The sequence below is a fragment of the Sorex araneus genome, chromosome 6, assembly GCF_027595985.1.
Source record: "Sorex araneus isolate mSorAra2 chromosome 6, mSorAra2.pri, whole genome shotgun sequence".
Taxonomy (NCBI): Eukaryota; Metazoa; Chordata; class Mammalia; order Eulipotyphla; family Soricidae; genus Sorex; species Sorex araneus.
Genome location: NC_073307.1, coordinates 89686491 through 89702897, shown reverse-complemented (window position 1 = coordinate 89702897; position 16407 = coordinate 89686491).

Genomic DNA, 16407 nt, shown 5'->3' with positions numbered 1-16407 from the left:
TAGCCCGGAGCAAGTGCACAGACTCGCATATAGCTGTGTTTTGGCGCCATCTAGTGTTCGACGGTAGGAAGGCGGCTGTTGGCCTAGGTCTCCGGGAACTCTCAGCTCTGTGGTCCAGGATAGTCTTGGAGGATGTTGAGTTTTTCTGCGAAGTGGGATGTGTGTTGAACTTATCTCCAGACGCTTGTGCGAATTGTTTTCTTGAAAAATGTCCCTCTCGGACTGCGCTCATTTGTGGAGTATAGGAAGACATTACATTGCCGATAGACTTTTAGATCAACACTCCCGTTAATTAAGATATGATGTAAATTAAATAATAAGAGTAGTAATAAAGCTAATTAGTAATAGTTTTAAAAATTCGTAATAAAACTAATGAAGATTAATAATAAATTAGAAATTGTATCTGAAACAACTAAAAGAATATTCCTAGAATGCAAATTAGAGATAAAAATTCAACAGAAGTATGTTTTAATTGTTAAAATGTAATAATGAGACGGCAGAGGCTCATTTCCCGCGCCTGGATGTCTTCAACAGGGCCCCTCAAAGGGGGTTGGGTTGAGTTTCCCTCCCCACCTTGAGCAGAGCCCCGGTAGCAGAAGGCCTCCAGAGCCTAGCCACAGCCGTGCTCAAGGCCACTCTCCACATATTCAGATGAGCCTCACACATGAAGGAACTGGCAGAGGAACCCAGGTATGTGGGACATGGGGCTGAGATTTCCAAGCCTGCTCAGATCGGGACTGGGCCTTTCCACCCAGATCCCCCATTTTCCAGTGGCTTGGCAGTCACACCCACAAACGACCCCTGGCACTGTGTAATTCCATCAACGGCCAAGATCCAGAGACTATAAAGCAAAGACCTCGTATACCCTAGTTCTCCCTCTTGGAGAACCTGGCAAAGTACCAAGAGCATCCTGCCGATGGCAGAGCCTGGCAAAGTCTCTGTGTTTTATTCGATATGCCAAATAGAGTAATAGCGTTGTCTATAAAAAATTGGCCAATTAATGGGTGTCAAAAAAGTACATACTCTCATGAGCGCATAGTCACGTGAGTGCTCACTCTTGTGAGCAAACACTCAGTGAGAATACACTCTCATGAGCATACATTCCCGTTAATATATACTCCCATGAGTGCACACTAACCTGAGCAAAAACTCCCATGAGTGCACACTCTGGTGAGTAAACACTCCTGGAGAACAAACTCCTGTGAGTGCATACTCTTCTGAGAAAACACGCCCGTGAGTACACACTCCCATGAGTGCACACTTCCATGAGCATACAGTCCCGTGAGTGCACAGACCCGTGAGCATACATTCCCGAGAGTACAGACGTTCGTGAGCAAACACGCCTGTGAGTACACACTCTCGTGTGTGCAGATTCCTGTGTGTGCACACGCCCGTGAGCATACACTCCCATGAGTGCACACTACTGTTAGTGAACACTGCCATGAGCAAACAAACCCAAGAGCGAACATATCAGTGAGTACACATTAATGTGAGAACACAATGGGAGTGGGTACACACAGGAGTGTGAACATAGTGTTTTTACTATGTCTACAGCCCTAAACATTGTTTTCTTTTAGAAAATTGGGCAAATTAATGGGTGTCCAAAAAGTACATACTCCCATGAGCGCAAGCTTTCAGAAGCACACACTGCCGTGATCACACACTGCCGTGAGCAAACACTCCCATGAGTGCACACTCCCGTGAGCACATACTTTGTGACTGCACAACCCGTGAGAAAACACTCTTGTGAGTGCATGCTCCCATGAGTATACTCTCCCGTGTGTGCAGACTCCTGTGAGTTCACACTCCCGTGAGTGCACACTCCCGTGAGTAGCAAATACTCCTGTGAGCAAACACTCCCGTGAGTTCACATTCCCGTAAGTGGACACACCCAGGAGCAAACACGCACATGAGTACTCACACCTGTGAGTGCACACTCCGTTTAGTGAACACTCTGGCGAGCGTACACTCCCGTGAGGGCACACTCCCTTGAGCACAAAATCCCCTGAGAAAACACTCTCGTGAGCAAACACTTCCATGAGCAAACACTCCTGTGAGTATGCACTCCTGTGACTGTACACTCTCGTGAGCAAAGGCTCCCGTGAGTGCACACTCCCATGTGTGCACATGCCTTTGAGTACACACTCCCGTGAGTATACAACAGGAGTGTGTACACATGGGTGTATTTACATAGTACCTTTTGTACTATCACTACGGCCCCAAATATTGTTTTCTTTAAAAAAAATTGGTCAATTTAATGGGTGTAAATAAGTACACACTCCCATGAGCTCACACTCCCATGAGCGCACACTCCCTTGGGCATACAATCTACTGAGCTAACACTCCGTGAGCAAACACTCTCGTGAGCACACGATCCCTTGAGTACACACTCCTGTGTACACTTCCATGAGCAAACACTCCTATGAGTATCCACTCCCAAGAGTGCACACTCCCGTTGCAAACACTCCCGTGAGTGCACGCGGCAGAGCCTGGCAAGAAACCCTCTGTGTATTGAATATGCCAAAAACAGTAACAATAATTCTCACCATGGAGACATTACTGGTGTCCGCTCGAGCAAATCGATGAGGAATGGGACGACAGAACAACGGGATGATATATAATTACCATATGTTAAGTTGTTTTAGAGTAGATATATATTACAATACATTTCAAGACTATTTGGTTGCACCATTAACATTTTATATGTGTACCATACTACATTACTGCAAGCAGCATACTATCTTTTATTATGTGCTTGTTCGAATTTATGTAATTATAGTGAGAGTCATTAAACTTATTTTAGTAGCTGGTGGAAATCAGGCAGACTCATGGGATTGGATGGATATGTGATATCATAGAAAGATACTAATGTTCAATATTTTATTTAAAAGACATGTTCCTTTACTATAACATACAGTACAAGTTTGTAGTAAAATTTGGGATACTCAACAAAGCACGAAGGATGAAACAAAAGACACTCCAAATCTATCACCAGAATTAGGCATTTGAAATATTTTGAAATATCTACTTTCAATTTTTTAGAGACCTGTATCATTTATTTATTTATTTATTTTGCTTTTTGGGTCACACCCAGCGATGCTCAGGGGTTACTCCTGGCTTTGCACTCAGGAATTACTCCTGGTGGTGCTTGGGGGACCACATGGGATGCCGGGGATCGAGCCCGGGTCGGCCGTGTGCAAGGCAAACGCCCTACCCGCTGTGCTATCGCTTCGAATCCTCATCTATTTATTTAAAGTATCACTTGTATCACTTGTCATCCCATTGATCTTTGATTTGCCCGAGCGGGTGCCAGTAACTTCTCCATTTGTCCCTTTCGAGAGCTAGTGCAGCCCAACGATATCTACTTGCTCCAGGAACAGGAAGAGCCTCAAATCATTCATTCAGGGATTTGATGAAGAAGTCTGACCATCTAGTTGGTGGAGGGCCACGAGGGCTTCTGACGTCCCGTGGAATCCAGTCGGTAACAGCTCTAGACGAGCGGTCGTCTCTGAATCGCATTACATGACCAGGCCATCTGATTTTTGATGCCTTGGCAAATGAGACAGCATCCCTGATTCTTGACCGTCGATGGAGGTCAGACCTCCGGATTCCTTCTCTCACTTGAGTGAGACATGATACTCCCAGCATAGCTCTTTCTACTCCTCTTTGGGATACCCTAATAGCATTCTCATCTGATTTGCGTAGGGCCCAGGCATCTGAGGCATATGTTAGTGCAGGAAGAATGGTGGAATCAAAAAGATGTGCCCGGAGTCGGAGGTTCTTCGTTCTCTTAACCACTTCTTCGACGCTCTTGAAGGCATTCCACGCTACTCTCTTCCTCCTGCACAGTTCTGTCATGAAGTCATTCCTCATGTCGATTTCTCAACCCAGGTACACATAGCTGCTGCATTCGGAGATGTTTATTCCTTTGAGAACAAATGGAGCTTCAGGAACCAGTTAGGTTTTTCATGAACATCGTCTTGTTGAGATTCAGCTGCAATCCGACCTTTCCACACACGTGGTCAAAGTTGGCCAGCATTTGTGCCGCTTGGTCAATGTTTGGTGTTATGAGAACGATGTCATCAGCGAAGTGGAGGTGGTGTAATTGCCGACCGTCTATCTTCACTCCCATTCCTTCCCATTCCAGTCATCGCATGATGTTCTCGAGGGTGGCACTGAAGAGTTTCGGTGAAATGGTATCACTCTACCGAACCCCTCTCTTTACATCAATTGTCACTTCCTTGTAGAATGGTGAGATCCTGGTGGTGAATCCACAATACAGCTCGTGGAGGATTTTGATATACTGAGTTTGAAAGCCCTGTTTGGCCAGGGCTTCGATGACTACCTCAGTCTCAACAGAATCGAAGGCCTTCCTTTAGTCGATGAATGTTAGACAGAGTGGCATCTTGAACTCTCACGAAACTTCAATGAGTTTGGTCACTGTGTGGATATGGTCTATTGTGCTGAATCCCCTTCGGAACCCGGCTTGCTCGCATGGTTGTCCTCTGTCTAGTGTTCTGCCTATTCTATTCAGGATGACACGAGTGAACAACTTGTAGACGACAGACAGCAGGCAGATTGGGTGATAGTTGCCGATGTCGTGGATGTCTCCCTTCTTGTACAACAGAACTGGTGGCCGGAAATTGAAAATACCAAGAGAATGGTTGGAGTTGCCTCATTACCAAGTTTCCTCATTGTGATTCTCATGTCTGTACCACATTCTGTGTGTAGAAGTCTACTGGTCACTCCCGTGAGAACACACTCCTATGACAATACATTCCCGTGAGCAAACACACCCGTGAGTGAACACCCCAATGAGCAAACACTCCCGTGAGTGAACACTTCGTGAGCAAACACTCCCATGAGTACACAATGGGAGTATGTACACACAGGGTGTGTACTTAGTACCTTTTGTACCATCTTAAGCCCCAAATATTGTTGTCTTTAAGAAAATTGGCCAATTTAATGGGTGTCAAAAAAGTACATACACTTCACTGATCGAACAATCCCTTGAGCACACATTCCCCTGAGCAAACACTCCTGTGAGCAAACTGTCCCTTGAGCCAACATTACTGTGAATACTCACACCAGTGAGTGCACACTACCATGAGCAAACACTCCCGTGACTACTCTCTCCCGTGAGTGCACACTTCTGTGAGCGAAAACTCCTGTGAGTACCGTGAGCGAAAACTCCTGTGAGTACACACTCCCGTGAGTACACAACACGAGTATGTACACAGTGGTGTGTGTTCATAGTACCTTTTGGATTATCTCTTCAGCCCCATATATTGTTGTCTTTAAGAAAATTGGCCAATTAAAAGGATAACAAAAAAGTACATACTCCCATGAATGCAACTCCTGTAAGAGCACACTCTCGTGAGCAAACACACCCGTGAGCATACACTCCAGTGAGCGTTCACTCCCATGATGCACACTCCCATGAGCACAAAATCACGTGAGTGTATACCCATGTGAGTGCACACTCACCTAAGAGAACACTCCCATGAGTGCACATGCCCAGGATCAAACACTCCGGTGAGTACAAAATACCGTGAGTACACACTTCCGTGAGCATACACTCGTGTGAGAGCACACTCCCCAGAGCAAACATTCCTGTGAGTACACACTCCCGTGAGTGCACACTCCTGTGAATACACAACGGGAGTATGTACAAACGGGAGTGTCTAGATCTTAACTTTTGTACTATCTCTAGAGCCCAAAATATTGTACTCTTCAAGAAAATTGGCAAATTAAGTGGGTAAAATTAAGTAAAAACACCTGTGATCTCACACTCCTATGAGCACACACTCCCATGAGCGCACACACCCGGAGCAAACGATCCCGTGAGAGGCCGCTCCAGTGAATGTACAACGCTGTGAGTGCAAACTTCCATGAGTGAATACTCATGTGAGGGCACACTCTTGTGAGAACACTACATGAGTGCACACTCCCAGGTAAGAAAATTCCCGTGAGTGGACAATCCTGGGAGTGCACACTCCAGTGAGTGCACAGTTCGGTGAGAGGACAGTACCGGGAGTGCACACTCCAGTGAGTGGAAACTCCTGGGACAGCACACTCCCGTGAGTGGACACACCCGGGAGAGCACACTCACGGGAGTGCACACTCCTGTGAGTGCACATTCCTGAGAGTGGACACACCCGGGAGTGCACACTCCCGTGAGTGCACATTCCCGAGAGTGCACATTACAGTGAGTGGACACTCCCGTGAGTGCACACTCCCGTGAGTGCACATTCCCGAGAGTGCACATTACAGTGAGTGGACACTCCCGTGAGTGCACACACACGTGAGTGGACAATCCGGTGAGTGAACACTTGGGGGAGTGGACACTCCCGTGAGTGCGCAATCCCATGAGTGCACACTCCGGTGAGTGGACACTCCGGTGAGTGGACACTCCCGTGAGTGCACACAATTTCTAATTTTTTTGAGAATCTTTGAGTTCCCATTAGACCCAGCAATACTACTTCTTGGAATATATCCTGGAGAGGCAAAAAGGTATAGTAGAAATGACATCTGTATTTGTATGTTCATTGCAGCACTGTTTACAATAGACAAAATCTGGAAAAAAACCGGAGTGCCCAAAAACAGATGACTGGCTAAAGAAACTTTGGTACATCTATACAATGGAATACTATGCAGCTGTTAGAAAAGATGAAGTCATGAAATTTGCATATAAGTGGATCAACATAGAAAGTATCATGTTAAGTGTAATGAGTCAGAAAGAGAGAGACAGACATAAAAAGATTGCACTCATCTGTGGAATATAAAATAACAGAGTGGGAGACTAACACCCAAGAGTAGTAGAGATAAGGACCAGGAGGTCTGCCCCACAGCTTGGAAACTGCCTCACATGCTAGGGGAAAAGGCAGCTGAGATAGAGAAGCTAACACCAAGTAGAGAATGTTGGGAGGACCCATTTGGGTTTTAAAGATGCGAACTGAAAGTAGACTATAGACCGAACATGAAGGCCACTCAATACCTCTATTGCAAACTACAACACCCCAAAGGAGAGAGAACAAAAGGGGATGCCCTGCCACAGAGGCAGGGTGGGGTGGTGGGGGATCGGGTGGGGCTGGGGAGAGCGATACTGGGATCATCGGTGGAGGTAAATAGGCACTGGTGGAGGGATGGGTAAACGATCACTGTATGAGTGAAATGCAAACACAATAACTATATCACAGTGATTCTCTAATAAAAAATAAAAAGAAAAATAAAAGGAGATTCTTGGGGAACCTGCTTTGGAGGCCCCTCCCCCACCACGGGAGTCCTCTTGCCCTTTCTCCCTTCTCTGAAGGAAAATCTCTTCTGAATTGGGGGGTGGGAGAAGAAAGAAGAAGGAGATTATTCTGGAAATGAAATTTTTCCTTAGTAAGTCCGTGGACTCATATAATTACAGCAGGGAGCAGAAATTCTTTGTTAGATTTGTTTGGCAGCACAGCAGGACATGGCATATATGTTTTGGGGCCACACCCTGTGATGCTCAGGGTACTATTTCATCTATTTCTCACAAAATAAATACATTTAGAAAATTTGAAAAAAAAGATGACAACAAAGTTCTCCTCATATTATATAACATGTTTTAGATTACAAAAGTCTTCTTGTGCACTATTTTTAACTCTCATAGTACTTTACTGATGTACTACTTAATTATGAATATTATCAATTCCAGTAGACAAGCATTTAGACTATTTACATTTTCAAATGATCAAATTACTCCAATAAATATTTCATATATATTTGTGAACTTGTAAAGCTATTTTTTTTGGCTTATAATAAACATATGGGCCTGTGTCTAAACCTATATACATAAATGGCTATTTTTGAACTAGTGCTTCGGGCATCTTAAATGGCATGATATAATATAAAGTGTTGATAAATTATGAGGCATAGGTTCCAATCCTGACTTTGTTGTGTCAAAGACAGCAGCTGTTTATTTTGATAAATGATTTTTTTTTTCTTTTTGGAACCCCTGGCGATGCACAGGGGTTACTCCTGGCTCTACACTCAGGAATCACCTCTGGGGACCATATGGGATGCTGGGAATCAAACCCGGGTCAGCTGCATGCAAGGCAAACGCCATACCCGCTGTGCTATCGCTCCAGACTCTGGATAAATGAATTAATAAGTCTAAGATTCAAGTCTCTTATAGTAAAAATGTGATATTTGAATTATAAAGCATCAAGGTTAATTCTAAGCAACAAAAAATCTGTAAGCTATGATAGAAATCTATTATAAAATTTATCCTTGCACTTGTAGCAATCACCGGGTGGAAAGATTACATTAATAAGTACCATTTTTATGATAGATAGCAGAACCCTGAACAAAGTTAAGTTAGAATTTCAAGTCAATAATAAATAGGTTTTTTTTTTGTATGTGCAGGCAAAGAAGAAAAGGCTGGGAAATATTACTTGTAGGGAAAGTCAAGAGACCTAGCATTTTATTTTCATGTTAAAATCACATCTGAGTAATAGGGGTTTGAAATAAATCAAGGCCTCTGTCATTTCCAAGGAAAGTGATTTTGTTGAAGAATTTGGTTAAATTGCACTTACTTTAAAAAGTCGCTCATGAGAGAATTTGTTTGACTTAAAAGTCACTCATAAGAGACATCCAAGAGTTCATTTGTTCTTCTGTTCAGAACTTTTGAATTGTATAGTTACTTCCCCCTACTGGTGGGCGGAGGTCAATTCCAGTAAAGACGTCATTACTTTTTAATTTATTTATGTTTTGCTTTTTGGGTCACACTTGGCAAATGCACAGGGGTTACTCCTGGCTCTGCACTCAGAAATTACTCCTGGCGGTGCTCGGGGGAACATATGGGATGCTGGGAATCGAACCTGGGTTGGCCGCGTGCAAGGCAAAGGCCCTCCCCGCTGTGCTAGTGCTCCATCCCCCATCATTACTTATTTTGATTGGGAAATGTGGTGAGTGGGCCTTCAGCATGTAGCTTGTGGTCCCACATTCACATAAACAGGTTGAGAAAGCCATTTTATAAGAACCCGAGGACTGGGACATTTTTACAAGAGCAGGATGGTTAGCCGACAGGAAGAGATAGATCAGCCTTCTGGGTATCTACTGTTATCTCCCCTAGTTGCCCCGGGTGACATTAGTTACTTCTAATTTTACCTTAAGACCATGACGCAAGTAGATTGAAGCCTCAACATACATAAGCGCTGTGGAGTTACAATAAAGTAGCTTTTGCTTTTGCTCACCTCTGTGTGTGTGTGTGTGTGTGTGTGTGTGTGTGTGTATGTGTGTGTGTTTGTCTCCCCTCTCCCTATCACTCTCCCACTCTCTCCTCGTGAACCCCGTTATCCGGTTCCACGGGACGGGACAAGGAAAGACACCATCTCTGTGGAGATGGACAGAAATGGTCTTTCTTTTTCCCTTTTCCTTTTGTATTTCTTTTAGTCACAACCAGAGGTGTTCAAGGCTTCCTCTAGGCTCTGTTCTCAGGGACCGCATGGGTTGCGGGGGGGGGGGGGGGGGGGGAGTTGCACCCAGGTTGGCCACGTGCAAGGCAAATGCCCTCCCTGCTGCACTATCTTTCTAGCCTCCTCCCACCCCCTGAAATGTTTTTTAAATTTAACAGAACAAAGAAATTAGGGGGAGTTTATAGGCCATGCCATGTTACACCCAGGATTTATTCCTGGCTCTGGACTCAGGGATCTCTCTTGACAGTGCTCAAGGGACCATATGGGGTACATGTGGTAAGGCATGGACTTGGACCCAGGTCAGCTGTGTGCAAAGTAAGGGATTTTGCTGTACTATTTCTCTGGCTTCAACAAAATTTTGCTTTACTTTTGGGGTCACACCGGTGATGTTCAGGGATTACTTAGGAATCACTTTTTTTTTCTTTTTCTTTTTGGGTCATACCTGGGGATGCTCAGAGGTTATTCCTGGCTCACACACACATGAATTACTCCTGGTGGTGCTCGGGGGACCATATGGGATGCTGGGAATCGAACCTGGGTCAGCCGCATGCAAAGCAAACGCCCTACCTGCTGTGCTATGCCTCCAGCCCCTCAGGAATCACTCTTGGTGGTGCTTGGGGGACCATAGGGGGTGTCGGGCATCAAGCTTGGATTGGCTGCATGCAAGGCAAGTGTCTTATCCACTGTGCTATCTCTCTAGCACCCCCCAATTTTTAATTTTTATGTATTTATTTATTTTATTTAAAAAAATTTTATTGATTCACGGTGAATCAATAAAATTTTAGTTACAAGCTCTCATGTCTGAGTTACAATCATAAAATGAGCAATACCCATTCCCTCCACCAGTGCACATTTCCCGCCACCAATATCCCTGGTATACCCCCCCTTTCCCACCCTCCCCCTGCCTCCATGGCAGACAATATTCCCCATACTCTCTCTCTACTTTTGGGCATTATTGTTTGCAAAGCAGATACTGAGAGGTCATCATGTTTGGTCCTTTATCCACTTTCAGCACAGATCTCCCATCCCGACCGATTCCTCCAACCACCATTTTCTTAGTGATCCCTTCTCTATTCCAGTTGTCCTCTCCCTGCCTGCTCGTGTGGCAGGCTTCCAACTATGGAGCAATCTTTCTGACCCTTCTGTCTACTGTCCTTGGGTGTCAGTCTTGTGTTATGTTATTTTATATTCCACAAATGAGTGCAGTCCTTCTTTATCTGTCCCTCTCTTTCTGACTCATTTCACACAGCATGATACTCTCCATGTCTGTCCACTTATAGGCTAATTTCATGACTTCATCTCTCATAACAGCTGCATAGCATTCCATCCTGTAGATGTATCGAAGTTTCTTTAACCAATCATCTGTTCTTGGCCACTTGGGTTTGTTTCTAGATTTTGACTATTATGAACAGTGCTGCAATGAACATGTAGGTACAGATGTCATTCTACTGTGTTTTTTGCAGACTCCCCGCCCCAATTTTTAAAAATAGATTTATCACTATATTCTAGAAACTGTGATATATACTGTGAAGTATAAATATTTCTTGTTCTGGAAAACAGATAAACAGTTTAATGCAATGTGATGCCAAATAAATTTAAATATTTTTAAAAATATGGGGACATAAAGGAGAGAGATACTAGCTCTATCTATAGAGGTTGAAGATTCTCAGAGAAATTGATAGTTAAATGGTATCCAAATGTCTTTTCTTAATGAATGAATGTGAAAGGCATTTCACTGGGTGACAACATTTTCAACACAAAAAATGGTATGTTTGGAGAGTCATGGCATTATGATCAGTCAAATGACTGAGGACATTAGAAATAAGAACAAGGAAGAGGGGGCTGGAGCAATAGTATAGTGGGGAGGGCATTTGCCTTGCACGTGACTGAGCCGGGTTTGATCCCTGGGATCTCACAAGGTCCTCTGAGCACCTCCAGGAGTGATTCCTGAGTGCAGAGCCAGGAACAACCTCTGAGCATTGCTGGGTGTGAAACACCACCCCCTCCCCCCAAAAAAGGAAGAAAAGGTTGTGGAAGAAGTAGTCTTGGGTGTTTAAGAAACATTTGGGGAGGGGGGTGGAGTGATAGCACAGCGGGTAGAGCATTTGCCTTGCACGCAGCCACCCAGGTTCAATCCCCACCATCCCATATGGTCCCCCAAGCACCGTCAGGACTAATTCCTGAGTGCAGAGCCAGGAGTAACCCCTGTGCATCGCCGGGTGTGGCCCAAAAAGCAAATAAAATAAAATAAAATAAAATGGGGCAAGAATACTCTAGCTAAGACTTTAGACTTTATCGTACAATTGAGAGTTTAAGATGTTTAAGTTTTCAAAATGGCAGGGTAGGGGAAGGGAAAATAGTACCTGGCTTTAAAGATAGTACCGAGCTTTATGGTGTGTATTGCATGTCACAGAAACCCGGTTTGATCCCTCCTACCACGCGGTTTTCTGAGTATATATGGGATCAGCCCTGAGCAACACAGGGAGGGGTTCCGGAGGACCCCCAGCCTGTTAGTACCAGTGAATTGGCTTCGTTAATCCTTGGCACCACAGGGCCCTGCCGTGAACCAAGCCTTGTCAGGAGGGAACACTGAAAGAGGAGGCCCCCAAAAACAGAAAAGCAGAGTACAATATGTATAATCGTGGTCTAAGATCTGATCATTAGAAAAATACCTTTTTCTTTTGTGAATGCTGTTTTGTTTGGACTTTAAAGTTCTTTTGTTTGCTTGTTTGGGGGCCATATCCGGCGATGCTCAGGGGTTCCTCCTGGCCTTGCACTCAGGGATCATTCCTCGTGGTGCTCAGGACACCGTATGGGAGGCTGGAGATAAATAAAACTCTCAGTTGGCTGTGTGGGAGGCCAGCGCCTTATCCTCTGTACCGTCTCCCCAGCCTGTGTTTTGGCTTTTTAGGCCATACCTGGCAATGGTCAGGAGTGACTCCTGGCAGTGCTCAAGGGACCAGATGGGATGCCAGGGATAGAATCTGGGTCGGCCACCTGCAACGCAAGCGCTTACCCACTGTGCTGTCTCTCCACCCCCCTGCATGCTTTTTAAACCTGTGAAAAGTTGAATCATTAACTGTTTCCTATCAGTGTTCTTGTTGTATCTATTATTAAGCAATGTTGCAATGAATGATTGCACTACTCTTTTTTTGTGTGTGTATAAAAGAATTTCCCTAGAACATAGTGGATTTGCTAAATTAAAGGTTAAGCACATTTCATCAATTCTGTCAAGTTGTTCTTTAACCATGCTTTTCCAATTTACATTCCTGCTAACATTGTATGAGAATGCCCAATTTCCCACACCTTTGCCAGAGATATATATTATACTAGTGGATATTTGAAAATGAAGATCTTTTGCTACACAGCGCAAGTTAGACTCAGGTTTCCCACTACAACGCAACATAGTGGTAAACATCCTACTTGGCAGCCAACGTTGTTTGCACCTATGACTCACCATTGACTGTCTGTGCTAATTTTTAAGTGATAGTATTGTCATGTCACTGTCATCCTGTTGCTCATCGATTTGCTCAAGCGGGCACCAGTAACATCTCCATTGTGAGACTTGTTACTGTTTTTGGCATATCGAATACGCCACGGGGAGCTTGCCAGGCTCTGCTGTGCAGTCGAGATACTCTCAGTAGCTTGCTGAGCTCTCCGAGAGGTGCAGAGAAATCGAACCTGGGTGGGCCACATGCAAGGCAAACGCCCTACCAGCCCAAGTAATAGTATTAAGCTTACTATCTGTGCTATTTTAAAAATTATTTTATTTTTATTTTTTTGCTTTTTGGGTCACACCCGGCGATGCACAGGGGTTACTCCTGGCTCATGCACTCAGGAACTACCCCTGGTGGTGCTTGGGGGGCCATATGGGATGTTGGGAATCAAACCCGGGTCAGCTGCATGCAAGGCAAACACCCTACCCGCTGTGCTATTGCTCCAGCCCCATGTGCTATTTTTAAAAATGATATAATTAAGGTTTTTAAATGATAGCATTGCAGCAAATTTATTTATTTATTTATTTATTTAGTTCCTTGTGCTAGACTGGAGCGATAGCACAACAGGTAGGGCGTTTGCATTGCACACAGCTGACCCAGGTTCGATTCCTCTGCCCCTCTCGGAGAGCCCGGCAAACTACCCAGAGTATGCCACCCACACAGCAGAGCCTGGCAAGCTCCCCGTGGCGCATTCGATATGTCAAAAACAGTAACAACAAGTCTCACCATGGAGATGTTACTGGTGCCCGCTCGAGCAAATCGATGAACAACGGGATGACAGTGCTACAGTGACAGTGCAATTCCTTGTGCTAACCCACTTTTGTGGGTTGGGGGGAATGTTTATTGGTGTAGGGACTAATGACTATTTTGCCAGGCTCCCTGGTCCCGTATAAGAGGCCAAATGTGGATCTTCTGGGAGATGGAGGGGAGGATTCACCGGCAGCTGCATTAGCCTCCAATTACCTTGACAACCACTGCTGGTCTGACCTGTGGGATGAGACGCACATGAACAGCTTCCAAGATAGGTCACTGTGTGCATTTGAATTCGGTTGTCACTGGCTTGCTGGCAGGAAAAATCTTTCCCACAGGGCGTCCACATGGGAAGGCCTTCTGTGAGTCACCAGCCACAAGAACGTTTCTTCCTGCAGGGACTTTGGCGTGTACATGGTGCCTCTTCTTTCGCAGCAAATTTATATCCATGATGCTTAGAAACGCATTTATGAGACAGGTGGGAATTTATTATTATGCTAGAACTGGGAGCCAACAGTGGCCATCATTATGCTGCCTGAGTTTGGCTGGATCCCCCTTAAAGAGTCTAATAGGGTCCCACTTTCCAAAAAAGATAACAGCCACACCCAACGCAAGCCTAGCACACTATTTCAGCAGGTGCCCTCCTGGAAAATCTGAGACAAAAAGGTGCAATTGGACAAGGAATCAGGCAAGCATTTTTTGTTGTTGTTGTTGTTCTTTGGATCACACCCAGTGTGCTTAGGGGTTACTCCTGGCTCTGCACTCAGGAATTACTCCTGGTGGTGCTCGGGGGACCATATAGGATGCTGGGGATTGAACCCAGTTCAGTTGTGTGCAAGGCAAGCACCCTACCCGCTGTACTATCGCTCCAGCCCTCAGGCAAGCATTTTTTTTTCATCTTTTTTTTTTTTAAAGAAATATTTTATTGAACCACCGTGAAAACAAGAAAAAAAATACAAAGCTTTCAGGTTTAAGTCACAGTCAAATACTGATTAAACCACCATCCCTTCACCAGTGCACCCGTTCCACCACCAAGAACCCCAATACACCCCCCCCACCCCACCCCCCATCTAAGTAGCTGATGATATTCCCATTATTCTCTCTATATATTGAGTACATTTCATATTTCCATACAGAACTCACTATTGTTGATTGGAAATTTTCCCCAACAATCAGGCCTGCTGAATAAGCATCATCTAATAATTTCTCTTCCTTGGTAAAAGTGAAGACTTTGGGTTTCTAATATTTTAGCTCAGTTCACAGTCAAAATGGATGGCTGCAAGAATCCGCTCTGGTGCCAAAATGGGTTAGGAGACCTCAGGATCACAGTCAATAGGCGCGGAGGCTCTGCTTCTCGTGCCGCGGCTCTTGGTTCATCTCTGGGCGGAAGGCGCGCCGGGAACACCCCCCCTCCCAGGACCACCTACAGGCTACGTCACTAAAGAAAGTCCTACCTCCTGGTGGAGGGGTCTTAGAGGGTGGCTCTCACCGCGTGGCTGCTGCCGCTGCCGCCATTTTCGCTCAGAAAAATGGGGTGGAGAGGGAAAAAAATCCCTCCCCGGGCTGCATGAGGTTGTAGTTCAGTTCACAGTCAAAATGCATGGCTGCAAGAATCTGCTCTGGTGCCAAAATGGGTTAGGAGACCTCAGGATCACAGTCAGTAGGCGGGCAAGCATTTTTGATGTTTAGATTGTAGGTTTAAAATCCTCCATGTCACCCTCTGGGTCCACTATTTTCTGGAGTTACTTTAAGGATTTTTTTTTTTTAACATTTTGATCAGCTTTTTTAAAAAAAATTGAATCACCATGAGATAGTTATAAAACTTTCATGTTTGAGTTTCACTCATACACTGATCAAACATCCATCCCTACACCAGTGCATTTTAACACCACCAATATCTCCAGTATCCCCCCCCACCTCTCCCCCTGCCTCTATGGCACAAAATTTCCCTCTTACTCTCTGTCTACTTTTGGGCATTATGGTTTGCAATACAGATACTAGGAGGCCATCATGTTTGATCCTTTATCAACTTTCAGCACACATCTCCCATCCTGAGCGATCCCTCCAACCATCATTGACTTAGTGATCCCTTCTGCTATCCGGCTGCCTTCTCCCTCAGTTCATCAGGCAGGTTTCCAACTGATGTCGGTGGGCCCCCCGGTGGCTCATGTGGAATCAGGAGAAGAAAGACCGTCACTTTCTCCCCATCTGCCTCTGTCACCCAAGACCCAGGGTTACTATCTTGCCTCGAAGAAAAGAATTTCAGGAGTAGACGAGTAGTGAAGTAAGACAGATTTTATTTGGAGGTTTTGAAGGGAAGGAGGGAGAGAAAGCGGGAGAGAGGGGAGAGTAACATCCTCAAGAGAGAACCTGGGCTTCTCCAAGGGCGGAGAGAGCCCTACACACACTCCAGCATTAAACAAGAAAGCGTGAAAGTCCACATCTCAAGAGGGGCAGATATGGGTGCTACATGTGTTCAGACGCCACATGTGCTTGGCCACGTGGGCACAAGTAGCACATGGATTTGGGCAGCACATGGGCATGCTTCTTTTGGTCAAGGTGGCCTTTATGGGGTTTCTCCAACCTGTCCGCATTGTGGGGCTTCTACCTAGGTCAAAGTCCGTTGCTAAGGAGGTTGCTTATGGGGTTGGGAGTGGTGATGGTCATCTTTGAAATTCCTTTCCTGGCCTTTTGTTTCTGCTGAAGCTTCT